At 35.8% G+C, this 18,628-nt stretch overlaps 1 pseudogene; it reads right to left on the minus strand.

Moving 5' to 3' along the window:
* Positions 1-2,300: 2,300 nt before the first annotated feature.
* LOC119517269 lies at positions 2,301-3,166 on the minus strand (annotated as a pseudogene).
* Positions 3,167-18,628: the final 15,462 nt, after the last annotated feature.

The following is an 18,628-nucleotide window of genomic DNA, read 5'->3' on the forward strand; positions in this document are numbered from 1 at the left end:
ATCTTAGGAGTCATGGAGGAAGAACATCAGCCATCTACAAGGGATAAGTAAGTCAGGAAGAAAGAAAATGTAAAGCATTACTAAAGAGTTTAAAAGAAACCTTGACCAAATCAAAAGTTGAATGAATTGGGGGAAAATCTACCTAAACAAAATATTTAAACAAAAGAAAATACTGATGTCTGTTATATGGATTAAAAAACATTACGTAAAAAAAAAATTTCTACCTAGCAAAAAACAGGTAAAAATATATCACAAGCCTCAATTATAATAATTACACATACAATAAAGGAAAAATTTCTTTAGTTTATAATTAATATAAAAATTAACAAGGGTAAGTTCAACAAATCAAAGAAAGTAGGTAAACTAACTTACTAGACAATTCACTGATAAAGAAATAAAAATATTTTTAGAAATGCAAAAAGCTGCTCAAACTCAATTGTATTTAAACTGCATAAATTCAATGCAATCTTTGACTAAAGAAGTTTGTTAAATACCAGAAACCTTTATCAAGCATCAGTGTTGATAATGTGGGCAGACAGCTATTCTTGCAGATTGTGGATAGGATTATATTATCTATAACCTCAACTGAATGTGTTTTAACAATAATTATGAACATCAGCATTTAAAACACATACTAAGTGAACCAACAATTCCTATTCTAGGAACTCATTCTTGCATATATAAAAAAGATAGATATTTATTGCAGAATTATTTGTAGTAGAAAAACATTGGAATCACCATGAACAGAACTGTATATATTCATTTTTGTATACCTCTTTTAGGATGCATTTTGCAGTATGAGGATAGCTGCTAGTTCTATGTGAACTGGTATAGAAATCTCATCAAGAAGTTAAGTAATAAGATACCAACTTTTACACACAGAGACAAATATAAACACTGTGGTGGTTTGAATGTAGTATGTCCCCCAGAAAAAGCCATATTCTTTGATGTAATCTTGTGGGGCAGACATTTTAGTGCTGATTAGATTGGAATTCTTTGAGTATTTGCATGGAAATGCACCCCACCCAACTGTAGGTGATAACTCTGATGAGATATTTCCATGGAGGCATGGCCCCACCCATTCAGGGTGGGCCTTGATCAGTGGAGCTATACAAATGGGCTGACAAACAGAAGGAATTCAGTGCAGTGCAGCTGTGAGTGATGTTTTGAAGAGGAGCTTCGGCCAAGAGGGACACTTTGAAGAAAGCACAGGAGTTGCAGATGAGAGACAGTTTGAAGATGGCTGTTGAAAGCAGACTCTTGCTCCGGAGAAGCTGAGGACAAATATCCCAAGTGCAACTAAGAGTGACATTTTTGAGGAACTACAGCCTAGAGAGGAACATCCTGGGAGAAAGCCATTTTGAAACAAGAACTTTGGAGTAGACACTAGCCTCATGCCTTCCCAGCTAACAGAGCTTTTCCGGACACCACTGGCCATCCTCCAGTGAAGATACCCAACTGCTGATGTGTTACCTTGGACACTTTATGGCCTTAAGACGGTGACTGTGTAACCAAATAAACCCATTTTATAAAAGCCAATCCATTTCTGGTGTTTTGCATCCCGACAGCATTAGCAAACTAGAACACACACACACACACACACACACACACACACACACACACATATTTAAAAGATATGTTTTTATTTCCAAAGAATATCCTTGAAGAATCTTAAAAACAGAGTCATGAACTGCCCTTGAGTAGGCACAATAGGAGATTTGGTTAAGGATAGGTAGATGAATTACGTTTTCCTTTATGCCAATTTTTATGGCATCCCTTTTTACTATTTGTTGTTATTGCACTTTCAATTGTTTTATTTTAAAAAGTAGATGCATTAATTCTAAAAAATTCATATGTAATGCAACAGAAATTGAATAAAGAGGACAGTCTGCACAGCATTAAATATTAACTAGTATAGTAAAGAGAATGAACATAATTGACAAGAATTTAACTAAAAACAAAGCTAAGATTGGGAACAAAATTAACATAGAAAATGCAGAAATTAAACACCATATAACTCATTAAAATTTAATTCATTAATTGCCATATATTAATTTTTGACTCATCACTATATATGCCTTACAACTTTCTAGGTACAGTGACAAAGTAGACATTATTGAGTTTGTATTCTAGTCACCAATAGTCCAAACATATAATAAATTCTTCACTTATCATTAATGGCAAATGCTTTGAAGATAAACAAAGGATGTATTAGATTTAAGATGTCTTCTGGGTTCCCATGAGATGATCACTAAAGCAAAATGATTCTCTTTGTTGAGGATGACACACTAATTTACTATCTATATGACCTTTCTTCTCCAGAGCTTCTTCATAGCATTTGTCATCTCTGAATTTCTTAGAGTATAGATTAAAGGTTTAGCAAGGGGATTATGTCTTTACAAAAAACACTCAATGATTTCTCAGTAGGGAAGTTCCTAGCAGGTCTCCATACATAAAAATACAGGGAACAAAGAAGACAACCACAGTGATGTGTGAACCACAGGTTGAGAGGGCTTTCCTCTTCCTTTCCTGACTAGGGCTCTTTAGGGAATGCAAAATGATACCATAAGAGATGAGTAAGAGCAGAAATACAACACTTCAGATCAGCCCTTCATTGACTGCTACTAAGAGGCCAATGACGTAGACGTCAGAACAAATGAGTTTCACTAAGGCGTGCATGTCAGAAAAAGTGATCAAGGACATTGAGACCTCAGAATGGGAGCCCATAGAGACCAGTTGAACTACTGAGTGCAAAAAACCCCCAACCCAGGATGCTATTAGCAACACAACACACACCCATTGCCTCATGATAATCAGATAATGCAAGGGCCACATAGCGGTCATATGCCATCACCAACAGAAGAATGACCTCTGATCTACCAAAGAAGTGCTCTATAAAGAGCTGGATCATACAAACTTGCAAGGATACAGTCTTTTATCCAGAGCATTAGCCTGAAATCAATTGGGGGGAAATGACTGAGGCATAAATGACATCCATAAATGATAAGCCAGCAAAAAAGAAGTACATGGGTGAGCCCAGGGACTTACTGACAGAGTCACAACAATCAGCAAGTTGCCCATCATGTTCAAAATGCAGGACAATGAGAACATAACCAAAAGTACTTGCTTTTCCTTTGGATTCTGTGTGAGGCCCAGGAGGACACATCTATTACTTTATAAATGCTGACTTCAGGTTTACAGACAGTTAACCTATAAAACAGTGAAAAATTTTAGTGTTTTATAAGCCTAATCTTTTATTTACACTTCCAGTCAAAATATATGTGGAGCATCTATTTGTGTAAACCTCTCATAATATACATGGGGTTACCAAGTTAAATAGGACCATGTTCCCTACCCTCAGTGATTTGATTTATAATTATGGGGTCAGAATAATACAAACCAGTGTAATAAGTGCTATTTTGAAGATATTCACATGATACTTAGGGTGTACAGTTTGGGAACATAAATCAAACTAGGGTCAAGAAAGCTTCCCAGAGGAAGAAAATGCTTTTGCTGAGTTTAAAAGGTAAAGTAGGAATTCATTTGAATGAAAGAGGATGGAAAGGGAATCCATGAAAAAGTGAAACATTGAGAGAGCCATAGTTTATTACTTAAGAACTCATTTAGGTTAATTTACATATTCATAGTGTATATAAAAATTCAAAGGAAGTCTAAAGATCAAAGTTCACTGCCCAAATTTCCTCTCACAACACTGAAACCTCTTTCTTAGGGTCTTTGGTTGGAATTCCTCCTTTTTCTAAGCTATAAATGCTGAAGCCATAAAATTTGTACCTCCATCACTAAACTCTCCCCTAATTTTCAAACTTATGCATGGAACTACCTAATGGATATCACTTATTGGATATCATATTAGTGTTTGTAAAACTAAATTCTTATACTGAAAGAGAAGAACTGTCAACCAAGAATTCTATGTCTGGAAAAACTGTTCTTTAAAAATGAAGGACAGATTAATATATTTTCAGACAAACAGACACTGAGAGAGTTTGTGAATAAGAGATCAGTGCTACAAAAAATACTAGAGGGAGTGCTACAGGCTGATAGGAAAAGACAGGAGAGGGCGGTTTGGAGAAGAGTGTAGAAATGAAGATTATCAGGAAGGGTAAAAGGATAGAGAGGAAAAAATAAGACATGACATAAAATCCAAAACACAAAATGGTAGAAGAAAGTATTGCAATTATAGTAATAACACTAAAAGTTAATGGATTAAACTCCATAATAAAAAGACACAGACTGGCAGAATGAATTAAAAAACAGGACCCATCTACATGTCATGTGCAAGAAACTCACTTTAGACACAAGGACAAAAATAGGCTGAAAGTGAAAGGTTGGGAAAAGATATTTCATGCAAATAGCAACCAGAAACAAGTCAGAGTAGCTACATTAATATCAGACAAATTAGACTTCAAAAGTAAAATAATTAAAATAGACAAAGAATACTATATATTCTTCAAGAATATATAACATCAAGAAAATATAACAAAATATAACAATCATAAATATTTATGCAGCAAGCCAGAGTGTCCCAAAATTCATGAGGCAAACCCTGAAAACACTGAAAGAAGTAGATACCTCTACAATAATACTTGGAAACTTCAATACACTGCTCTCATCAATGGATAGAACATCTCAAAAGAGGATCAATAAGGAAATGGAGATGTTGAATAGTACAATAAATGAACTAGACTTGACAGACGTTTATAGAACACTACACCCCAAACAGTATGATATATGTTTTTCTCAAGTGCTCTTGGAACCTTCTCTACGATAGATCATATGTTGGGTCACAAAGCAAGTCTCAACAAATTTAAAAGATATAGATATTATGAAAAAACACTTTCTTGGATCATAATGGAGTGAACTTAGAAATTTATAACATGCAGAAGATTATAAAATTCACAAATATATGGAGACTAAACAAGACACTCTTAGAAAACCAGTGGGTAAAAGAAGAAATGACAAGAGAAATTAATAAGAATCTCAAAGCAAATAACCATGAAAACACAACATATCAAAACTTATGGGGTAAAGATCTAAGATGGTGGCATAAAGAGGAATGAAAACTAAGTAGTCCCCCTGGAATAACAAAAAATACCAGAAACAACTAGTAAATAATCCAGAATAACTGCAGGGGGACAAACGTGACTGTCCACTCATCATACACCCACCTGAAATGGGAGGAATGCCCGCGATCACAGCATAAAATCTGTAAGTAAAAACTGTGGATCCAAGTTGGGAGACCCCTCCCCCACAGCCCGAGCTGCAAAGCCACATGGTGCCAGAGAGAAGCTCTCTCCCAGCAAGTGAATATAGCTCAGCTGAGCTCCAACTGGGGTTTTAATTAGCAAGTGTGAACTGCTCACTACAAGGTAACAATCCCCAACAAGCAGACAGAGGCTTTGGGTGACGACTGACTTTGTAGAGCCAGAGGGTTGCCTCAGACTAGGTCTGAAGGGGACTTTCTGTTCTTTTTCAGCTCAGTGGAGAAAGCCTCAGCCATTTTCAGTTCCCAGTGCTGTGACCCAGACAAGGGTGAAGATAGCACAGGCAGAGAGAGACCATTGAAATGCTAATGACCTCCCCCTAAGGGGTCTATTTTCTCTAAAAGGAAAGGGGTGGGGCCCAGCTCTACTACCCGCCTTCCATTCAGAACCAGACCCCAGAGCCTGGGGGAAAACATCCACACCTCCTTTCACAAGTCAAGAATTACAGGCTAACAGTCACCACCTGCTGGGCAGAAAAGCACAGTGACCTGAGGCATCACAGGGTGTGTCAATTTTCTAAGACACACCCTCAGGGAAACCAGATACTGAATATTTATTCATTCTGGGACCTGAGCCCATTCTGGTCTGGGGAAACCTGATTGGGGTAACCAAGGAAACCATGCCTAGACAACAGAAAACTACAACCAACACTAAGAAAAATGAAGTTATGGCCCAGTCAAAGAAACAAACTTACACTTCAACTGTGATACAGGAATAGAAACAACTAATAATAAGTCAATTCAAAAAGTTTAGGGAAGATATGGCGAAAGAGCTGAACCACATAATGAAAACTCAGGATGTACATAAGGTAGAAATTGAAAGTTCAAAAAACCAAGTGGCAGAATCTATGGAAATGAAAGGCAAAACACAAGAGATGAAAGACACAATGGAAACATACAACAGCATATTTCAAGAGGCAGAAGAAAACACTCAGGAACTGGAGAACAAGGCACCTGAAAGCCTACACATAGAAGAACAGATAGAGAAAAGAATGGAAAAATATGAGCAATGTCTCCAGGAACTTAAAGACAAATTGTAAAGCAAGAATTTACATGTCATTGGTGTCCTAGAAGGAGAAGAGAAGGGAAAAGGGGCAGAAGCAATAATAAAGGAAATAATCAATGAAAATTTCCCATCTCTTATGAAAGACATAAAGTTACGGATCCAAGAAGCACAGTGTACCCCAAACAGAATAGATCTGAATAGGTCTGCACCAAGACTCTTAATAATCAGATTATCAAACGTCAAAGATAAAGAGAGAATCCTGAAAGCAGCAAGAGAAAAGCAATCTATCACATACAAAGGAAACTTGATAAGACTATATGTGGATTTCTCAATAAAAACCATTGAGGCAAGAAGGAAGTGGGGTGAGATATTTAAGATACTGAAAGAGAAAAACCACCAACCAAGAATCCTATATCTGGCAAAATTATCCTTCGGATATGAGGGAGAGCTTCAAATATTCTCTGACAAACAGACAATGACAGAGTTTGTGAACAAGATATCTGCTCTACAGGAAACACTCAAGGAAGCACTGCAGACAGAAAGGAAAAGACAGGAGTGAGAGTTTTGGAAAACAATCTTGGGAGATAGTAACACAACAATGTATGTACACTGAACAAAGATGACTGTGAATATGGTTGAAAGAGGAAGACTGGGATCATGTGGGACACCAGAACAAAAGACAAATGATAAAGACTGGGATTGTGTAACTCAGGGAAACCTAGGGTGCTCAATGATTGTAATAAAAGGTACAAATATATTTTTACATGAGATAGAACAAATGAATGTCAACATTGCAAGGTGTTAAAAATAGGGTGGGTTTGGGGGAGGGATACAGTCAATGCAAACTAGAGGCTAGAATTAAGAGAGACATTCTATTATGCTTCCTTTAATGTAACAAAGGCAATATACCAAAGCTAAATTCATATGGAGGGTGAGGAATAGGGGAAGGGCATGGGACTCCTGGCATTGGTGATGTTGTCTGTCTCTTTATTCTACTTTAGGTTAATGCTATCTTTCCTTTTGTCGCATTCTAGCTACCAAGATTTTGTTTGTTTGTTTGTTTGTTTCTCTTTCTCTTTTCTTTTTCTTTTTCTTCTCTGCCTTCTTTGACTCTTCCTCTGTCTTTGTGGAAGAAATGGAGATGTCCTTATACAGACAGTGGCGATGGTGCTCAATACATAAATACGTGACTATACAGGAGCCAACAATTGTTTACTTAAGACGGAATATATAAATGTGTGAACAAAACCATCTTAAAAGAAATGAGTTGATGAAGAAATCTTGAGGGCACTATATTGAGTGAAATAAGACAGACACATAGAGGCAAATATTGCAGGGTCTCACTGATATGAACTAATTATAATATGTAAACTCATAGACATGAAATATAAGTCACCAGGATATAGAAATGAGGCTAAAGAATGGGGAGCAGTTGCTTACTATGAGCAGAATGTTTCAACTAGGGTGAACTTAAAAGTTTGAAAATGGACAGGGGTGATGATAACATGTTATGAGGATAGCTAACAATGCTGAAAGGTGTGTGAAGCTGGTGGAAAGGGTAAACTCAGAGTCACACATATCACCAGAAGGAAAGTTTGAGGTTAAAAGATGGGAATGTATAAAACAGTGAATCTTGTGGTGGGCAACATCCGTGATTAACCATACCAATATTAGAAGTCTCTCTCACAAACTAGAACAAAGGTATGACACTATAACTAGAAGTTAATAAAAGAGAGGCATATAGGGAAAAATATATACACCTATTGCAAACTATATACTACAGCTAGTATTTTAACATTCTTTCATCAAGAGTAACAAATGTACTATACCAAAAATATGAATCAATCAATAATGGAGGGGGGCGTGGTTAGGGGTATGGGAGGATCTGAGTTTCCTTTTTTTTTTTGTCTTTCTTTTCTGGAGTAGTGAAAATGTTCTAAAAATTAAAAAAAATTAATTGTGTTGATGGATGCACAGCTGTGTAGTGGTGCCGTGAGCAATTGATTGTACACTTTGGATCTTTGGATAGTTGTATGGTATCTGAACAATCTCAATAAAAAAACATTAAAAAAAAAACTTATGTTGTGCAGCAAACACAGTGCTGAGAGGGTAATTTGTTGCCCTAAACACCTATATTGAAAGAGAAGAGTGAGCAAAAATTGAGGAATTAACTGTTCACCTGGAGGAACTAGAGAAAGAACAGCAAACTAACCCCAAAGCAAACAGAAGGAAAGAAAACACAAAGGTTAGAGCAGAAATAAATGAAATTGAGAACAGGAAAGCAATAGAGAGAATCATATACCAGAAATTGATTCTTTGAGAAAATCAGCAAAATTGATGGACTCCTAGCTAGGCTAACAATAAGAGAGACAGAGAGAGAGAGAGAGAGGATTCAAATAAATGCAATCAGAAATGGGAAAGGAAACATAACCACTGACCCCAGAAATAAAGGAGATAATGAGAAGATGCTATGAGCAACAATATACTAATAAACTAGACAACTTAGATGAAATGGACAACTTCCTAGAAAAGCATAAACAAACAACATTGACTCAAGAAGAAATAGATGACCCCAACAAACCAATCACAAGTAAAGACATTGAGTCAGTCATCAAAAAGCTCCCCAAAAAGAGAAGCCCAGGACCAAAAAGTTTTACATGTGAATTCTACCAAGCATCCAAGAAAGATTTAGTACCAGTCCTGCTCAAACTCTTCAAAAAAATTGAAGAGGAGGGAAAGCTACCCAGCTCATTCTATGAAGTCAACATCACCCTAATACCAAAATCAGACAAAGAGACTACAAAAAAGAAAATTATAGACCAATCTCTTAAATGAATATAGCTGCAAAAGTCCTCAACAAAATACTTAAAAATCAAATCCAGCAGTACGTTAAGAGAATTATACACCACAACCAGGTGGGGTTTATTCCAGGTATGCAAGGTTGTTTCAACACAATTAATGTAATACATGGCATCAATAAATCAAAGCAGATGAAGCACATGCTCATCTTGATTGATGCAGAAAAGGCATTTGACAAGATTCAACATCCTTTCTTGATGAAAACACTTCAAAGGATAGGAATAGAAGGGAATTTTCTCAATATGATAAAGGCAGTATATGAAAAACCCACAGCTAACATCATACTCAATGGGGTGAGACTGAAAGATTTTCCTCTGAGATCAGGATCAAGACAGGGATGCCCACTGTCACCATTGTTATTCAGCATTGTGATGGAAGTTCTATTTAGAGAAATTACACAATAAAAAGAAATAAAAGGCATCGAAATGGTAGAGGAAGAAGTAAAACTTTCACTTTTTGCAGATGATATGATTCTATATGTAGAAAATGCAGAAAAATCTACAGCAAAGCAATTAGAACTAATCAATAAATATGCAAAATCTGTAGTGTTCTTATACACAAGTAATGTGCAACAAGAAGAAGAAATCAAGAAAAAAATCCATTTACAATAGCAACCAAAGAATCAAGTCTTTAGGAATAAACTTAATGAAAGCCACAAAAGACCTATACAAAGAAAACTACAAGAAACTGCTGAAAGAAATCAAAAAGGACCTAAAAAAATGGAAGAACATACCGTGTTCATGGAGTGGAAGAATAAATATAATTAAGATGTCGATTCTACCTAAACTGATTTATAGTTTCAATGCAATACCAATTAAAATCCCAACAACTTACTTTGTAGAAATAGAAAAACCAATAACCAAATTTATTTTGAAGGGCAAGGGGCCCCAAATAGCCAAAAATATATTGAGGAAGAGGAACAAATTGGGATGTCTCACACTACCTGACTTTGAACCATATTACAAAGCTACAGTGCTCAAAACTGTCATAAGGATAGATATACCAATGAATGGAATCAAATTGAGTGTTCAGAAATAGACTCTTGCATCTATAGATAACTGATTTTTGATAAGGCAGTCAAGCCAAAGCAACTGGGACAGAGAAGCCTCTTCAATAAATGGTGTTTGTAGAACTGGATATCCATTTCCAAAAGAATGAAAGAGGACCCCGAGCTCACACCTTATACAAAAATTAACTCGAAATTGATCAAAGACCTAAACGTTAGCACTAAGACCATAAGACTCTTAGAAGAAAATGTAGGACAATGTCTTAAATGAAACAAAATAAAGTTTCAATGGCTGAGAGATTCCAATTAGAGTTGAGAGGTCACTCTGGTGGACATTCTTATGCACTATATAGATAACACCTCTTAGGTTTTAATGTACTGGAATAGCTAGAAGTAAATACCTGAAGCTATCAAACTGCAACCCAGTAGCCTTGACTCTTGGAGACAATTGTATAGCACTTTAGCTTACAATGGGTGACAGTGTGATTGTGAAAGTCTTATGGATCACACTCCCTTTGTTCAGTGTATTTATGGATGAGTAGAAAAATGTGGACAAAAAACTAAATGAAGAATAGGGTGGAGGGATGATTTGGGTGTTCTTTTTTACTTTTATTTTTTATTCTTTTTTTTCACTTTTTCTGGTGCAAGGCAAATGTTCAAAAAATAGATTGGGGTGATGAATGCACAACTATATGATGTTACTGTGAACAACTGATTGTACACTTTGGATGACTGTATGGTATGTGAATAAAATTGAATTTAAGAAAACTAGATTCTTAATCCACACCAAACCTATTCCTTGTCTCATTAAATGGTGCCACTTTCCATGTCATTGTTCAAATCAAACATCTCATAATGTCTTTTACTCTTTTATCCCTCTCACATTAATTATGGGACCTTTAAAAAATCCTCCAACTGTACCTTCAAAATATACTACAATTTTGATAATCCTATCTCTCATATCTCCTTGGCTTACTGCAATTAGTGTCCTGCCAGTCTTTCCACTTTTATTCCTGCTTCCAACTATCCATTCTCCTGCAGGAACTCAAATGACCCCTTTGAAATCTGATTTAGATAATCCCACCCACCTACTCAAGAACCCTTTAGAGGATTCCTATACACACCTTCTATGTAACTTCGCCTGCAAGACTCCAGAAAATTTATAACCAGGCTATCTCAACAAATTATTAAAATTCTCATTCTGCTCAAGACTTTATGCTATGTCTCAAATACACATCTCCTCAGTTCCACGATTTTTTTATAGATGTTCTTTTAAATGATCAGAAACTGTTTACCTATAAAATAATGATAAGTATTGGGAAAAGTATACTGTAAACTTAATCTTTTATTTATCCATTCAATGCTTTATGATTATAGAATACTTTTAATGTGCCAAGCTTTTCCAATAAGGTAGATTCCAGTCATCGCAGGTGATCCACTGACTCATTTATGCTTGGGGTCTGCTCCCAGGGTCACATCGTCAGAGGATAGAAATGTTGGTATTGACTGAGGAATCACCTTTTCACCCTTAATCTACTTTACCAGATGAAAGGATTCCTCTTTAAGAGATGACTGATGACATTTAAGAATTTATTTAATCTTCTCATGACAAGTATCATATAAAACCTGACCAGCAACATTTTTGTCTTTTTTCCCTCTTATTTAGCAATGATACTGAAATTTCCTTGAGGAAGTTCCTATTCAGCCAGTCAAATATTATATCTGCTTATATGTGTCTCTCTCCTAACTCAATAGCCTTAGTTTATATGTCATAAAAACAAAAATTTTTATTGTATTGTTTTTATATAAAACATATCATTAATAAGCAGAAAAGCAGATAGTTTTACTCAAATTGTCTATGGCACTCATGTTTTAGGAAATATATAATATATATACTATACTCCATATATAAATAAATCATGCTATAATAAAACATTTTCCTAAACCACTATAATTATTATTGTCCAATCCTAACTGCTAGATCTTAAATAAGTGGTAGTCACCATTCTGAGTCATAATTTTGCACATCTGTAAAATAAGATAAATGATAACTAACTGCTGAGTATTTTTGAATATTTAATGAACTGAAAGATTTGAAAGCATATATAGTACAGTGCTTTGAAGAAAAGGTTCAATCTTATCAATCTTTGTTCAGATATAACATATCTGAAGCTTCAGTTTCTACATATCAGCATGTATAAATTGATATTCCTCTGAAATGAAGAGCAACCAAGTGAGAAAATAAAATTTTCATTCCATTGATTCCATTTAAAATAGACAAAAAGAAATGCAATGAAATTCTAACCTTGCAATAACATTTATAATTTTTTATGCAAATCTATGGTCTAGATGGTATATTCATGTATATAATATACACATTTATTGTGATATATTTAATGCATCATTTTTAATATTTCATAATTTATTCTTATATTACAAACATTGCTATCCTCAATTTAGTTGAAGAAACTAAGGCTGAGAAAATTTTGTTATTTTCCCCAAAATCACACATCATTGAGGGATAGAACTGGAATTCAAATCTAAGTTTGATGGATTTCAAAGCACCTGTACTGCCAGTTGACATTTTTTCAACTTTTCAATTCTTGGAAATTCAAGTGTTATTGCCTATGAAATAGATATTCACACAATTGCACAGTCTGATTTCCACTATTACTGGTTGAAGACTCACCTTCCAGAACCTTATACACAATGTGAAGGAGCACTCTGAAGCTCACACATAAGTACCTGGAAATCCCTCTTCCAGTGCAGTATAGCCAACAGAGGACAAAAAGCTGCATTCTTTCTTGGAGATAGAAGTGATTTCATATGGCTATGTCTGTCAATTTTCTCCACACACTCTTCTGAATATGTCAGAAAATTTTTAATTGCATTGTAGATCTATTAAAAAGAAATTACATCATGCAAACAGAAAAACAAAAATATTCATTTGTTAGGAAAATTTATCAAAATGAAATATAGTACCTAACAAGGAAAGAAAAAAAGAATTTCTACAAACTTCTTTTCTGATAATTTCAAAAAGAAAAATTTCCATTTCAATTTCTTGCCCATCTCATTCTCTTCTGTTGTTATGGTCAAACTAATCGTACTTCAGAATTTAAAGGGCATTCAGAGCCTTTTTAAAATATCATGCTTTAAGATTAGTTTAGCAACTCCTGAAATACTTATATAAGTTGTCAAGACAATAGTTTCTATTCACCAATAGGACAAACATCGCTGGAAATTTTATCCTAACCACATCTATCATTAAGTCCTGCAATTGGAGTTTATCCAAGATTGCTAATTGCCAGACCTTAAATATATTCACTTAATTATATTCACTTAAATATATTCACTTAATTATATTCACTCGTGTGCCAGTTTGAATGTATTGTGTCCCCCAAACACCATTATCTTTGATGTAGTCTTGTGGGGCAGACATTTCGGTGCTGATTGGATTTGCTTGGAATGTGCCCCACCCAGCTGTGGGTGATGACTCTGATGAGATATTCCCATGGAGGCATGACCCCACCCATTCAGGGTGGGCCTTGATCAGTGGAGCCATATAAATGAGCTGACTCAAAGAGAGGGAACTCAGTGCAGCTGTGAGTGACATTTTGAAGAGGAGCAAGCTTGCTACAGAGGAATGTTCTGGGAGAAAGCCATTTTGCAACCAGAACTTTGGAGCAGACGCCAGCCACGTGCCTTCCCAGCTAACAGAGGTTTTCCGGATGCCATTGGCCATCCTCCAGTGAAGGTACCCGATTACTGATGTGTTACCTTGGACACTTTATGGCCTTAAGACTGTAACTGTGTAGCCAAATAACCCCCCTTTTTATAAAAGCCAATCCATCTCTGGTGTTTTGCATTCCACAGCATTAGCAAACTAGAGCAGCTTGGATTTGCAACAAAATTTTAAAAGAGCATCTGTATGTAAAGATGTTGTAGGAGCAATCACATTATAGTCAAGAAGCTGTAATGTAGAGAAAAAAAAAAAAAAAAACAACTAGCTGAGATAATTGCCAGTCAAAAATAATGATGCCTCAGTCACTTTAATTCCAATAAAGATGAATTTATCATTTATTTCCCCACTTTTCTATAGTAAGTTTTACTTTCTTCTTATTTAATACTTAATTTATTCTGCCATGATATATGGTTAGTTATGTTAGAATTTTAATCTCCAATTTAGATGTAGTAACTGTTTATTCAATTATTTATTGTTTTTTAAAATATATATTAAGCACTTATTTTGCTTAAGGTGCTATGTTATGATCTGGTTATACACTAGGTAACAAAACAGAAAAAGATAATCCGGAAAAAGAACCTGCCTACATTTACCTTAAATTCTTGCAATAGAGCCAAGCAATAAACAAGGGAACGACTCAATAAAGTGTCAATCTGTGATAAGTGCTATTAAGACACAAACAGAACTGTGACAGAAAATAAGAGGGAGAATACTACTGTGGATGAAGTAGTTAGGTAACAGAATTTTTAAAAGGTGATCTTTAAGCTGAGATACAAAGGAAGAAAAGTTGCTAACATAAGTGGTGTTATATGTGGAAGATTCCAGCTTTGAAAAGACCAAGACACAGAAAGATCAGTGTGCATGGAGGGAAATAGGAAAGGGAGAGAACAAACAGAGGTTGCAAACATGTGCCAAGCTGTACTGCAAGGCAGATACAGGGCTTGATAAGGAATTTGCATTTTATTTTAAGTTTTCTCAGAGTGGGAGTAAATAAAGTTAGGCAAGCATTTTTTTTTTTAATCAAGAAAATCGTCCATCTCACCAAACATCTCAAAATTAAAGGGGAAATGCTTTTGAGAATTGCTACCAAATCATATTTAACACTGTTCTAGTGTCAAAAAGTAAAAGACCAACCAATCTGTTTATGTTTCATCACTAATAATAATCTCTGTCATAGCAATGATTCAGTGAAATTTGAATCATTATGAATATAGCTCTATGGAACTGAGAAAATTTTCCTGCTTTCTCATGTTCTTGTGTTCCTTTTTGTCTGCTTCTTATCCTATGTGTAGAGCAAACAGAGATAAGAACATCCTTATGTTTTCTAGAAAGAAAAGACCTAAGAAATTAAAAAAAATATATTATGAGCACTCATGCATAAACTGTAGTCAATATCAGTGGTGTACGGCTACCCCTAAAATCTTTTAAACATGCCCTGTACATTTTATTAGTCTTCCATGCATTGAATCCACTTCCCAAACATAAAATTTAAGGAACTACATATCCCAGTCATCCTTGCCTCTAGGGCATATACATATGATTTGGTTCTGCTTACAAGGCATATCTGTGCAGATCTTTGAGCTGGGAATTAGTTACACCAGACTGGGTGCTAGTGAGGCAGGTCAGGAAAACTGGTAGTAGATTTCATGTTTGGCTAGTGTTTTAGTTTCCTAGCTGCCAACATAAATACTATGCAATGAATGGGTACTGGAACAAGGTAGTTATAAATACAAGCTATGACAACATGACCAGTTACAAAAACAAGGACTGTTACATTATGATTATTTTTCCTTGTTTTATTATGAATATTTTTGTTTATAAACATAAAGCAAATATATTTATTTTCTTCCCTATCTTATCCTCTTATCATATAAGTTGTATTAACTTTATTTCATATTATTTAAATAACAGAGTACTGAGTTTCAAAGTGAATATTACCCTGGGACTTGCACATTTTTCTAGGAAAAGAGTTAATATGTTTCTGGTTGTATGCAGGACAGTTGAGTATTCTTAGCTGAAAATATGTCTATTATTGATTTTATTTAGAGATTAAGTATGGTTTAAGGAGATGTGTATGGATTTCAAGTTGACCATGGGTCAACTGTGATAATTAAGTTCATATGTCAACTTGGCCAGGTTTTGGTGCCTAGTTGCTTAAGAAAGCAAAGAGTTGCTTGATTATTGTGTGTAAACCTTGTGGATTTAAATAATTAGTAAGGTGACTGCATCTATGGCTGATCACATCTACAATCAACTGAAGAGACTGCCTTCAACAATGAGAAGTTTCATCCAATCAGTTGAAGGCCTTAAAAGGAGAAGTGATGATTTAAGCAACCAGAAGGGAGAATGTCCATCTCTGCTTCAGCCAACCAGCTTCTCCTAAGGAATTCATATAAAACCTTCATGTGATTTCCCAGCTTTAAAGCCTTCCCATGGCATTCAAGCTTGCCCGTCTCCTACTGTAGGTTCTGTTTCCATGGAGAACCCTGACTAATACAGACAATGGAAGCAAGACCTGGCATTAGCAGAGGCAGCAGCAACCTGAGCAGATCAATCCTGTATAGGTAAGCTTCTGCATGTGGTTCTTGGTGCCTCAACCTTGACTCTGACTGTGGCCTTTCCAAAGATCATTAAGTTACTTAATTTCATATAGCAAATACTTTCCAGTTAAACCAACTGCAGATATTTTACATCTTTAGCTAAGAACCTGGCTGTTAAAACAAACTAACCTAAAATTCTCCATTTCAAGGTATCACAAGACTGGAATGCCATCAACTTCAGAAGCATTCCATTTTAACAAGGGTCCTTTAATAAATGCAATTACTCTTAAAAGGGTTAAGTGGAGATGGTGGCCATTTGTTCAGTAAGTATTTATTAAGCATTTAATTTACTCTGTTTCAAGTTTGTTTTAGGTGCCTCAGGGGCAGTAATGAACAACAACAACAACAACAACAAAAACGCTCTGCCTCTATTTTCATGGAATTTACACTCTGGGAGAGAGGAACAATAAGTAAATAAATCAGATAAATCAGATTGTAAAAGTAATGTAGAGAAAATATAATGAGTGATATGATAGAGAATGACTCAGTGAGATAGAGGATGGCTTTAAAATTGGTGTTTAGGAAGTCTGCTCTGAGGATGGGGCATTTGAGCTGTAGACTGAGTGATGATGACAAGTCAATGAATGTGAAGATCTAGACTAGGAGCAGCATTTCAGGAAGCAAGAAGAACTAGAACAAAGGCCTGAAGGCAAGAAAGAATCTATTGTAACTGGAGCACAGTGAATAAGGGAGAGAGTATACCAGATGGAGGTCAAAGAAATCTGCATTTATGCAGGGCCTTATAGGTGATGAAAAGGTCAGTTATAATTTAGTGTACATTTAGTTAAACAGATAGCTTTCCTTCTACCAGTCACTTTATTTCAGCTGCCTCAAGTGAATGCAAGAGCTTTCACATGGAAAAAAACATGGTAGGAATTAAAATAAAAGCAGACCATGAAGAGGCAAAGTGAAGATCAATGTTAACTGCAAATGCCACCAAAGAAAGCAACCACCTGAAAAGACAAAGAAAGTCTGCTGGGTGAAGATGGTTGTTTGAGTTTAATTCCTGTGCCAGTTTGAATATATTGTGTCCCCCAAACGCCATTATGTTTGATGTAATTTTGTGTGGGCAGACGTTATCAGTGTTGATTAGATTGTAATCTTTGAGTGTTTCTTTGGAGATGCGCCCCACCCAGCTGTGGGTGATGACTCTGATTGGATGATTTCCATGGAGGTGTTGGCCTGCCCATTTGGGGTGAATCTAAATTAAATTACCAGAGCACTGTATAAGATCAGACAGAAGGAGCAAGCTGTTGCAGCCAAGAGGGACACTTTGAAGAAAGCACAGGAGCTGCAGATGAGAGACAGTTTGAAAATGGCTGTTGAAAGCAGACTCTTGCTCCAGAGAAGCTGAGAGAGGACAAACATGCCAAGTGCAACTAAGAGTGACATTTTTTGAGGAACTGCAGCCTAGAGAGGAACATCATGGGAGAAAGCCATTTTGAAACCAGAACTTTGGAGCAGATGCCAGCCGTGTGCCTTCCCAGCTAACAGAGGTTTTCTGGACACCATTGGCCATCCTCCAGTGAAGGTACATGATTGCTGATGTGTTACCTTGGACACTTTATGGTCTTAAGACTGTAACTGTGTAACCAAATAAACCCCCTTTTATAAAAGCCAATCCATCTCTGGTGTTTTGCATTCCGGCAGCATTAGCAAACTAGAACAATTCCTCTTCATCCTGATTTAATGTGAGCTGAATCAATAAGAATATTGATTAAGTTGTTTGATGATCTTCAAGTCAGAATAGAGGAAAGTGAATAATGATACTCATCCTGGTCAGATAAAATCCCCCTCCCCTCGACCATAAACACTCCTGTAATGGTTTCACTCCTGTAGTTTCAGATCAGTTTCTCTCATCCCTGAACATGGACACATAACCACTGTATTTTTTTTTATTTTGGGTCTTCTTTTGAACACTCAATCTAAAGAGGTCCCCTGACTCTGATTCATTATGATATCACTTGTTCCACTTCTTTTAGCACTTTTCTCTCTGAACCTATGCTGCCTTTGTTATACATTTATTTATTTACTGCCTATCTCTCTCTAGAGAAAGTGTTCTTTACTCCAACATATGCAGCTAACATAAAAAATATCATAGTGCTTAAGCATGCAGTTTCTAAATCCAAAATAC

Source organism: Choloepus didactylus, chromosome 21 (assembly GCF_015220235.1).
Source record: "Choloepus didactylus isolate mChoDid1 chromosome 21, mChoDid1.pri, whole genome shotgun sequence".
In the NCBI taxonomy this organism is placed as follows: Eukaryota; Metazoa; Chordata; class Mammalia; order Pilosa; family Megalonychidae; genus Choloepus; species Choloepus didactylus.